Source organism: Carlito syrichta, unplaced genomic scaffold, assembly GCF_000164805.1.
Source record: "Carlito syrichta isolate Samal-C Ts95f unplaced genomic scaffold, Tarsius_syrichta-2.0.1 Scaffold87096, whole genome shotgun sequence".
Lineage (NCBI taxonomy): Eukaryota > Metazoa > Chordata > Mammalia > Primates > Tarsiidae > Carlito > Carlito syrichta.
The window spans coordinates 107787-119890 of record NW_007031192.1 but is presented as its reverse complement, the minus strand read 5'-3'; positions in this window follow the sequence as shown (position 1 = coordinate 119890).

Sequence of the window (12104 nt, the reverse complement as noted above, 5' to 3'; positions counted from 1 at the left end):
CCCCCCCCCCCCCCCCCTCCCTAAGTATCTAACAGGAAGGAGACTCCATGCTAATCATCTCCAGGTTGCAACTGGAGTGGCTGGTTCCGGTGAATCTGGATCCATTCATGTGTTTGGACCAATGGAGGGATTGGCATCTGATGTGATGATATCTGGGTGTTACCCCTTTTCCCTCCTCAGTGTTTTACTCTTTCACAATTTATTTTTATACAGTTGAGATAATCTCAATGCCTACATTTTTTTTTTTTTTTGTCAAGAAGCTGCTCATTTAGAGATCTCAAATATTTTTGGTTTGGTATACTTTTCACAGCAATGGATTATTGAAGTTTTACCAGAGCATTTGACATGACACAATTGATATTATTATTTTTTTGAGTTCGGAGTCTCACTCTTTCACGAGACTGGAGTGCAGTGGCATGCTCACGGCCACTGCAGCCTCAACCTCTTGGGCTCAGACGATCCTTCTGCCTCAGCCTTCCGAGTAGCTGGAACTACAGGCTCATGTCACCACACCGGGCTAATTTTTTTGACTTATTATAGAAGATGAGGTCTCGCCATGTTGCCCAGGTTGGTCTTGAACTCTTGGACTCAGGCAATCCTCTTGCCTCTGCCTCCCAAAGTGCTGGGATTACAGGTATGAGACACCATGGCCAGTGTGATATGATTTTTAATGTTGAAAAATAGAGGATTCTCCCATTCTCCCAATATGTATACAACACTTTGGTGATGTTCTTTTTCCCCCTGTTATTTAAGTTTATGTTTTAAACTTACCCTTGTCTTCCTTTTCTGTTTTCAGCTTCTTAAATGCTGCCTTGAAAGGATGAAACAGAACTGACGTCCCTGAGAAGGGACATCTATCAGAAAGGCGGGCTGCCCAGTGTGCTCAGGGGAAGATGCCAATGGTAGCGTGTGTTTCTGTGTGTTTGGGAGATGGACTGAGGACAGTTATGTAAAAGGAAGGCTGTCTCAACTTAGCCTCAACCATCTGTCTTTTCCAAATGACACTCTGATTCCCAAGTCTTAAGTAAAGTGTAAAGTCACTCTGAAGGAAACTGTGGTAGCCAGACTAGGCTGAGCTATTCAGTGGATCAAATAAGCCTGGAGACCTCAGTGGCTTCACACAGTTAAGATTTATTTCTCTTTGATGTCACAGTCTAATGGGGTTGGGTAGTCCTCCTGCCTGGCTCTTCATTGGCTTGGACTCAGGGTCCGTGTTGCTTTTATCTTGCACCTCTGCTATCTTGAGAGCCTTTTGTTTCCAGCTGTATGGACAGGAGACACAGAGGGTGTGAATAAGGTGCACGTTTCCTGGGATAGAAGTGACACATCACTTAGCTCACATTCCATTGTTAAGAATCAGTGACATAAGCCAGGCGCAGTGGCTCAAGCCTGTATCCTAGCACTTTGAGAGGCCAAGGTGGGAGGATTTCTTGAGCCCAGAAGGTTGAGGCTGCAGTGAGCTATGATCATGCCAAGCACTCCAGCCTGGGTGACAGTGAGACCCCGACTTGAAAACAAACAAACAACCCAATCTTTGCCACAGAAGCACTGCCACCATGATGTGCTTCTATATCTTTTGCCTCCTCATAGGATTATACTGAGAAAGAGCTTCCCCCTTCTCGATGGCCAGTCTGCTTACCCTTTTCCTTTGGGATCAGGAACTTTAAATTTAATGTTAGAAACTATCTTATCTTGGATTCTCAGTAGCATCCTCTATTGCATTTCTGAAATCTTTTTATTATGTTATTCTTAATCGACCTATTATATATTTAAAAAATTTTAAATTGCCACCCTCCTTTCTAGTAATAGCTGGTATATTGATAAGGATGTTTTTGGCTGCAATAGAAAAACAACTAAGTAGTTTAAGCAACAAGGGTTTCATTATCTGAGATAGCAAGTCTAGCAGTTCAGGGCTTGGTCGACTCCGTGGCATGAATCCTTGAGGTCTCCATGCTCACTTCTGTGCTTTACAGGGTCTTAGTGCTATTGGCAGTGTCTTCCCTCCCTGCCACTTGTCATTCAGTCATTCCAGGTGCCACATGTCATGGTATACCCTAGCCGGGCCTGGGCCTTGTGACACAGGTGACAGCTGATGTTCGCAGACTGTTCATCGTGACATAGTTGCAGTGTAGTGTCACCAGGCATGCATCATGCCTAGTCATTATATATATTAGATTATAACCTATGGAAAATGGCACTGGTGGCAGGGTAGGAAATTGTTTTCAGAGTTGGGTGTCAGATCCAGGAAACAGCTTGTTGGAAGAAGAGTTCTCTCTGGAGAGGAAACATCCTGGCCTGTCAGGTGACACATATGGACACCATGGCAATGAAGAAGTGGCGAGAAGCTGGGATCTGGATATAGTTAGCAGGATGCTGGACCATGGGATGTGAGCAGTGAGAGAGTCAGATGACAGAGGGCTGTAAGCTTCTGGCCTGTGTGATGGTAGGAATGGAGTTGCCATCTATCCTGTTGGGGAGGACTGGAGACTTTGTTAGCGTTTACAACTGAAAGTAAGCCATTGCAGGGTACCTGGACTGGGGCTGAGACAGAACGGATGGGGGGCTTCAATCGAGTGTGCCCAGGTGCTGGGACTTCATCAGGAAGAAGACAACCTGACTGGAGCAAGGACACCAGAATGCAGGCGCCTCTTCCTCCTTTCCTGGCTACCAGTGTGAAATCTGCAAAGAGCTCTGATGCTCATTAGGTCACTCAACCTGCAGAGAGCCCTGTGATGTGGTAACACATGTAAAATGTAGATTTGCTGATGCTCATTTGTCTGGCTGCCCACCTGCTCTTTTTCCTCCCACTTACTTGCTGTTACCCCTTTAAATAAAGCAGTTCAGAAAGCCCCCTTTGGAGAAAGCATAGATCACAAATGTTCCCGTGCCTGTTCCTGGGTGTGTCCTCCACCTTGGCAAAAGAAGCCTCTGATAGATTGAGATTTTTCTGGTCAGGTTTTGGTTTAAAGGATCGTATGACATGCCTTTGAGAAACTTAATACTGTATCTTGCAGATTTCTTCATGTTAGCATACACACATATCTCATTCTTTTTAATGGATTTTCTGTTATTTAAGCCTACCATATTTCTTTTACCCAGTCCCCATATATGGACATTTAGGATACTTTCAATGTTTTTTCCATCATAAAAATGTGGCGATGAGCTTTTTCATGCTTTTGCGAGTACCCCAAGGTACTCAGGTAGAATTCTGGCATCAAATCATATGTGCATTTAAGGTTTATATTATCCATCCATTCCACAGTTTCTGCCCCCACTTTATGTTGTTGAAGTATGAGAGTGCTATGTCCCCACAAACCTTTGCATGTCTTTGATAGTAAGCAGTTTTATTTTTTTTTGGCCATTTGTTTTTCTTTCTTTAGAAAAAAAATGCCTGTCTTATAATACGTAAATAACTATCATTCTCTTTTGATACTTTCAAAGACTCTATGAAGTAGGTGCTATAATTTTCTGCTAATGGCTGGCTGGGAAACTGAGTCATAGAGGGATTAAACAAACTGCTGCCAGTCACACAATTAGGAATGGTGAGGCTAGGATGCAAATGATAGTGAATTAAAAAAAAAAAAAATAGTTGTTGAGTGAATGATTGAATGACCTGTTTTTATTTTTTTCTCATTTTTCCATTGAACTGTGTTTCTTTTTCTATTGCGTTGATGGGAGCTCTTGTTATATTATGAATATTAACTCCTTTCTATTCTATGTGTTGCAAATATTCTCTCCAGTTCATTACTTGTTTTTCTGTTACTTACTTGACACCTGTTGGTAGTCATTTCTTGTTCACATTAGGAATCCCTAAAAGCAGTAGCTAAAAATATGTCCCCAGATATTGTGTTAAAACGTATTTAAGAAAAGCAGTCATAATAAGTTAGGTCTACAGAAGGATTATGATGTGAGTCACGCAGATTCTCATTACTTGTCTCTGAATAGGAAAAATAACCATAAGGGAGTTCGTTCCCACTGAGGTACTTAAAATGGCAGTTTCCTTTAGGCATAGTTATAATTGGAAAGAAGATATTGGGTGTCTTCATGTTTGTTAGACTGACATTTGGGAAAATGGATTTTTACTTTAGCTGCAACAAATGAATCCTAATCAGTTGAGTGGCTCCGGGCTAAGGAACTGTAGTGACTTCCTGTCTCATCTTGTGTCCACCTCTTGAAACTCTCCCATCCTGCGGAGCCAGTCACATGTTACCGCCCTTGAAGCTGCCAACCCTCCCCTGATCCCTGAGGAGTTCTTCTGGGAGACGCTGTCTGTGGCAGGCATCCTGTTTTCCTACCAAGACCTACCTTTGTCTGGGTGTTCACTTTCTGTCTCATGTCATCAGGAATGTGATCATATCTCTAGCCTCAAGTTCAAATCTGAATCCAGCTAAGCCTAAGTGTTCTCAAACCTTAGCATGTATCAAGTCCACCTGGAGAACTTAGGAAAACACAGATTGCTGATCCCTACCCCCAGAATATTCAATGCAGCGGATATGGGGTGGGCATTTCTATCAATTTGTGAGATCATGCTGATGCTGATGGTCTGAGGACCAAGCCTTGAGAATCACTGGTAGCCATTTGCGATAATCCAGGGCTCCTTGCCACACCTTAACTCATTCAAGTATGGATGTGTGCCCTGGTCCTGGCCAGTGGCACCAAGGGGACGTCTTCTGGGGGCTCCTACAGAAGGGCCATCTCACTAATAAAAATAAGCGCGTCCATGGAGACTCTGCTCCTTTGCTGGATATACCCCTGTCTTTCTGTGAGCAGCAGGCAAAACACAGTTGATAAATTGTGGCTGGCCAAGTGAGCAAAAGAGTGGGAGGGCCTGGGTCCCTAAGGGTGGCATTCTGCCACGGGACAACCAGTCCGGGAGCCAGTCTGAGTATTGGGCATTGAAGTTAATGGCTTATCAGACTCTGCTCCCCCCACAAAATATCCTTTCCTCTAAAATGTGTGTACATCATTCCCCAGCTTTCTGTTTGTGTTTAAATGGTCATCGCCCCGTGTGTTTGCATTCTTAAAAGTGTATTACCTAATTTTGCCTGGTCTTCAATTTTATACAAGTGAAATCATACTGCATATGCTCTTTTTAAACTATTTCTGCTCAGCATCACAGTTTTCAATTGCGAATGTTATAATTTACTCACTTTTCACTGCTATCTTTTGCTACATAACTGTTCTACTGTTAATAGACCTTTCAATTCCTTCTAGGTTCTTACTTCTTATAGTGTCCCTGTAGGAGTGCTCCTCCAGGGGAGCATGACCCAAGTGATATGCTTTGCATGCTGTTGTGTTCTAAATGGACTACAGGTGTGTGGAGATGGTGACTCTCCCTCCCTTGGAGTGGGCAGGCAGGAAGGGTCTGGGTGGTGAAAGCCTTGGCCCTATCACCCCAAGCTCTGGACTCTGGTTCATAAAGAGGATGTCTTCCCTAGAAATGGACTTGTTGGGCTGAAAAGTACCCGCTAGACAAAGATGAAGTGATTCCCAATGGTTATATTTATCTTCTTTCCACAGAAAATAAGTGCTCTCCATACCCTGGAAAATCCTTGCTGTCTGACTTTTAACTTTTTGACAATATGGTTGTTGTGAAATATCCCCCTGAGATTTTAATTTTAATTTACATGATTATTAATGATGGAGAGCATATTTTCATGTGACTATTAGATATTTGGCTTCTCTGTGAATCACTTGTTCAATTTTTTTGCCTGTTTGTTGGGCCCATTTTTTTCTTATTGGATTATGCGAATTTTACTAACTCATTTTTAGGAGTTCTTTATATATTTTAGATGATGCTTTCATAGTTATATGAACTATAAGAACTTTTTGCTTAAGCTTAATTTTTCTTTTCTTTCTTTCTTCTTTTTTTTAATTGTAGAGATGGAATCTTGCTGTGTTGCCCAGATTGGTCTTGAACTCCTGTCCTCAAGCAGTTCTTCCCTGTTTGGGCTCCCAGAGTGCTGGGATTACAGGTGTGAGCCACTGCACCAGACCAGACTTCATTCTTGACTCATTTTATTGTGTTTTTTGTTGAATAGAACTTCTTGATTTTAAGTAACTCAAATTTATCCTTTTCCTGTATAGCTTCTACTTTTTTGCATCTTATTAAAGAAATTCTTACCTACTTTGAGTTACGTTGTCTTCTAATTGTTTTATAGTTTTGCCTTTCACAGTTAAATCTACAATCCACATGGAACTGGTGTGAGTCAGAAGGTCCAATATGTTATTGCTATTGTTGTTATTATTTTGAGGTGGTTATTATTTTGCTCTGTCATCCAGGCTTGAGTGCAGTGGCTTGATCATAGCTTACTGCAGCCTCTGTCTGCTGGGCTCAAGCAATCCTCCTGCCTCAGCCTCCAGAGTAGTTGGAACTACAGGTGAGTACCACCACACCTGGCTCTTTTTATTTTTTAAATATGGTTAACCAGTTATCCTGGAGTATTTTTTGGCAAGTCTATCCTTTTCACTGATATGAAATACCAGCTCCATCATATAGGGTTTCTATATGTATGAGAATCTGTTTGTTTCTGTCCCAATACAAGTATCTTAAAGCCCTATAACAATTTTGATATCTGGTTAGATGCTCCTCTTCCCGCTCAACCTGCTCTTCTGTGTTAGTTTCTTGGTTGTTCCTTGTTCTTTGATCTTCCGTGTATATTTTTTAAAAATCAGGTTGTCAAGTTCTAAAAAAGATTGTCAAGTTCTAAAAAAGATTATCTTGGGAATGTGATTAGAATTATATCAAATTCATGGATTGATCTGATAAAAATTAACTTCTTTATGACATTGAATTTTCTAATCCATGAATATAATTTTTAACCTTCTTTTGTTAAATGACATTTTATAATTTTTTCCATAAAGGTATTTCTCATATTCTGAGGACTTTGTGTGTTTTGATGCTATTATACTTATACATGATATCTATTAAATATTTTCTTTTTCTTGATAGTGAATGGAATTTTGTATTGTCCAACTTTGCAAAACTCTCTTATTAATTATATAGATTACTTTTAGAAAACATTTTAAAATGTAAACAATATGGCCGGGCTTGGTGGCTCAGTCTGTAATCCCAGCACTTTGGGAGGCTGAGGCGAATGGATTGCCTGAGACTGGGGGTTCGAGTTCCACCCAGGCAACTTGGCGAGACCTCGTCTCTACAATAAATCAAAAATTAGCCGGATGTGGTAGCGCATGCCTGTAGTTCCAGCTACTTGGAAGGCTGAGGAGGAAGGATCGCCGGAGCCCAGCAGGTGGAGGCTGCGGTGGCCGGAAGCGTGCCACTGCCCTCCAGTCTGGGCGATGGAGTGGGGCTCCAACTCAAAAAACAAACAAACAAAAAAACTAATATACTAAGAGACCTTGTCTCTACAAAAAAAAAAAAATTAAAAAAATTAACTGGGTGTGGTGGTGTGTGACTGCAGTCCCAGTTGCACAGGATGCTGAGATGGAAGGATTGCCTCAGCCCAGGGGGTCAAGGATGCAGTGAACCATGATCATGCCACTGCACTCCAGTCTGGGCTATAGACTGAGACCTGATTCAAAAAAATTTATTTTTATTTTTTATTAATTTTTTTTATTTTAAAAATGTGGGTACAATTCAGGGTTAGGTATAGAAAAAATTATTTTTTAAAAAGGAAGAAACAGTCATGTTCATAGAGTATGTAATTGTTTATGTAAAAACACTAGGATATACAACTGATGTTGAATATAAGTGGAAATGGCAAGCACTCTTGTCTAGTTCCTAAACTTAAAGTGAATGTGTTCAGGGCTTTAGTATTAAGTGTAATGCTTACTACAGGTTTTCATAGATATCATTTTTAATTTGGTATGAGTTTTTATTGTGGGCTTTTAAAAAAATTTTCTACATCCACTGAAATGACTATAATTCCTTCCATTACTCTTTAATGTGGTAAGTAATATTTTTTGGTTTTCTAATGTTACACAAATTTTTCAGTCCTGGGGTAAAACCAACTTGTTTGTGATGTATTTTTATGCTTTGTCCTATTGTTCACTAATATTTTCTTTTTTCTTTTTCTTTTTCTTCTTTGAGTCAGAGTCTCACTCTGTCACCCAGGCTGAAGTGCAATGGCACGATCACGGCCACCACAGCCTCAATCTTCTGGCCTCAGGCAATCTTTCTGCCTCAGTCTTCCAAGTAGCTGAGACTACAGGCATGCGCCACCATGTCTGGCTAATTTTTTGATTTATTGTAGAGACGAGGTCTCACCGTGTTGCCCAGGCTGGTCTCAAACTCCTGGGCTCAGGCAATTCTCTCACCTCTGCCTCCCAAAGAGCTGGGATTACAGACATGAGCTACTACACCTGGCACTAATATTTTCTTTAGGAAACTTGCATCTGTGTTCCTGTGCAATATTGAATGGTGATTTCTTTTTCTGCCTTCGGTAAGTTTTGGGATCAAGGTTATGCTAGACTTATGATAAAATGATTTGGTTTGGAGATGTGTCACTCCAGTCTCTGCATCTCCATGTCTGTGTGTCCACGTTTCTCTCTTTTTGTAAGGACATCCGTCATTGGCTTAGGGTCCATCCTAATTCAGTGTGACATCATCTCAACCTGATTGCAAATACAGAGACCCTATTTCTAAATAAGGTCACATTCACAGGTATTCCAGATTAGGACATGGACATATCTTTTTGGTTAACATAAAGTGTATACTTAAGTTACCAAAGTCTAAAATTGGTCAGTCTGTACCTTCCTTAAGACAACATAAGGACTTTAGGACATTTCACATTTCACAGCTTTTGATTCCCTTAACTTAGATGATATCATTGCTGAGGTTTTTTTTTTTCCCAGTTAGAGTCTCACTCTGTCACCTAGGCTGAAGTGCAGTGGCACACTCAAGGCCACCCCAGCGAAGACCTGCTGGGCTCCGGCGATCCTTCCACCTCAGTCTTCCAAGTAATCGGAACAATAGGCGAACACTACTGCATCCAGCTAATTTTTGATTTATTGTGGAGACGAGGTCTCGCCAAGTTGCCTGGGCTGATCTTGAACCTGCGGGCTCAGGCAATCCACTCGCCTCGGCCTCCCAAAGTGCTGGGATGACAGGCTGAGCCACCGAGCCTGGCCTTTTTTTTTTTAAAGCAAGATTTATTGAGAGGACAGGACAGCTCCCACAGTGGGAGGGGACCCAAGGGGTTTGCCATGAGTATTTTTTTTTTTAACCACACAAGCTCTTTTTAGTATTGTGGTTGTCGTCTGCATCTGTTTAGATCTAAGCGCTCATGTGCCGCTTTCCTTGCTCATCCATCTGCTGTCTTCCCGTCCATGAGCTGCTGCTGAGTGGTTAGCTCACAGGCCAGCTGCCAATTACCTGCCTTTCTTCTGTGGGTGTTTTTAAAAAACATCTTTGAGCTGGGTTCCGTGGCTCAGCCTGCAATTCCAGCACTTTGGGAGCCAAGTGGAGTGCCTGAGCCCGTGGGTTCGAGACCAGCCCGGGCAACTTGGCGAGACCTCGTCTCTACAATAAAATAAAATAAAAAAATTAGCTGGGTGTGGTAGTGTGCATCTGTAGTTCCGGCTACTTGGAAGGCTGAGGCGGAAGGGTCGCCAGGGCCCAGTGGGTGGACGCTGGGGTGGCCATGAGCGTGCCACGGTCCTCTAGCCTGGGTGATGGAGTGAGACTCCAACTTGGAAAAAAACCAAAAACAAACAAAAACAAACAAAAATCTTTGGCTTCTCATCGCTCCTCTACAGTTTCAGTATAACGCGTTTAGCTGTGTTTTATACATCCTGTTTGGAATTCATTGGAATTCCTGACTCTGTAAACTGGTGTCTTTTGATCAGTTCTGGAAAACTCTTAGCTATTTTGCTTGTTCTCTCTCCTCTCCCTTAGATTGAAAAACTACGAGATGTACCTTATTTGTCCTTTCCATTCTTTCTTCCATGACTGTTAACTGCAGTTATGTTTTCTATCTTTCTGACACTGTTTTCTTTTTTTTCTTTTTTGAGTTGGAGTCTCACTCTGTCGCCCAGACTGGAGGGTAGTGGCCGCTCCCGGCCACTGCAGCCTCGACCTGCTGGGCTCCGGCGATCCTTCTGCTTCAGCCTTCCAAGTAGCTGGAACTACAGGCGTGTGCTACCACGCCCGGCTAATTTTTTGATTTATTGTAGAGATGAGGTCTCGCTTGCCCAGGTGGGTCTCGAACCCGCAGGCTCAGGCAATCCACTCACCTCAGCCTCCCAAAAGCGCGGGATTACAGGCTGAGCCACCGAGCCCGGCCTGACACTGTTTTCTATTTTGGAAATAGAAATAATTTTTTTTGGATTCATCTTCCAGTTCACTAATTTTTTTGGTCAACTATGATAAATTTTTCCAATCTGCTTGGAGATTTTTATAGTGTTTTGCTCTTTACTTATGTTTTCAATGCCTTCATTTATTATTATTAATTTATTTTTTGAGTTGGAGTCTCACTCTGTTGCCCAGACTGGAGTACAGTGGCATGCTCCCGGCCACCGCAGCCTCGACCCGCTGGGCTCCAGTGATCTTTCCGCCTCAGCCTTCCAAGTAGCTGGAATTACAGGCACGCGCTACCACGCCCAGCTGATTTTTTTTGATTTATTGTAGAGATGAGGTCTCGCCAAGTTGTCCGGGTGGGTCTCGAACCCCTGGGCTCAGGCAATCCACTCACCTCAGCCTCCCAAAGTGTTGGGATTGCAGGCTGAGCCACCGAGCCTGGCCCCATTTATTATTTATGCTTTGTTATACCATACCATATTATACTTACACCAAGATGCAGTGGAACTTTCTAATATCTGAAGTCTTGTCAGGGTGGTTCTGCCGATGGCTATTTCTGTCTCTTTTCTAGCATGGTGTGTTGTTTCTGTATGTATTCTGTGTCTGTTGTGTTTGTATTATGAACTCATACTTCTTGGAAGTTACCTGTGACCATTCCTGGTAGCTCAGGTTGAAGGTAGATTACTTCAGGGAGGAATTACCTTTGCTTCAAGTTGCTGCAGGTACTACCCACCTGGGTTCATTTTAAATTCTGCATGAGGCTGGGTGCAGTGGCTCACACCTATAATGGCAGCACTTTAGGAGGTGGAGGTGAGAGGAATTGCCTGAGCTCAGGGGTTCGAGACCAGCCTGGGCAACTTGGTAAGCCCTCATTTCTACAATAAGTAAAAAAAAAAAAAAAATTAGCTGGGTATGACAGTGTGCACCTGTAATTCCAGCTACTTGGAAGACTGAGGCAGAAGGATTGCCTGAGCCCAGCAGGTCAAGGCTGCAATGGCCGTGAGCATGCCACTGCACTCCAGCTTGGGCAACAGAGTGAGACTCCGACAAAAAAAAAATTCTGTGTGAGGAGGGATTTTTTAAACTACTCAAGTAGGAGTTGAGGCTGCTCTGGGGTCACCCAGTAGGTACCAAAACACTCACAGTGAATGTCTTTCTCTTTCACGTAGCACTGGGATTAGAACAGGTACATATACACAATGGAATATTATGCAGCCATAAAGAAGGACAAATATATGAACTTTGCAGCAAATTGAATGGATTTGGAGTCATACTCATTGATTTATCACAGAAACAAAGAACTGAGTTCCATATGTTCTCACTCATAAGGTGAACTTGAACAATTATAATGCTATAAGAAAGCAATTGGCAGTAGCGGAAAACTGTCAGGGGAAGGGGAGGTGGGACTGGCAGTTGGTGGAAACTGCTAGGGGAGGGAGGGGCATACCTCGTCAACAGGGGTATCTGCCTGATCAATGTTTGTATACATAAACCTGAATTGTACCACACATCTTTATAATAAACAAATAAATTAAAAAAAAAACCAGGCAATTTCCCTTTCAGAGGTCTGTCTTTTCCTTCTATTCCCTGTGAATTCTGTGGTGTAGTTTTTTTGAGGGAGTCTCTTCAGGTACCTGGGTTTGTGAGGAAGTCTGGCCCATGGGCTTGAATGTCAGACTGTCTTGTCTGAACAACGCTTTTTCTGCACTGCACCCACTACATACATTTGGGCAAAAGACTTAATTTCCTGGCCTTGCTTTCTCTTTTATAAAATGGGAACAACCACTCTGACCTTGTGGAACGTTAATAATGTTCTGGATATTAATAATGTTTGTAAGTCGCC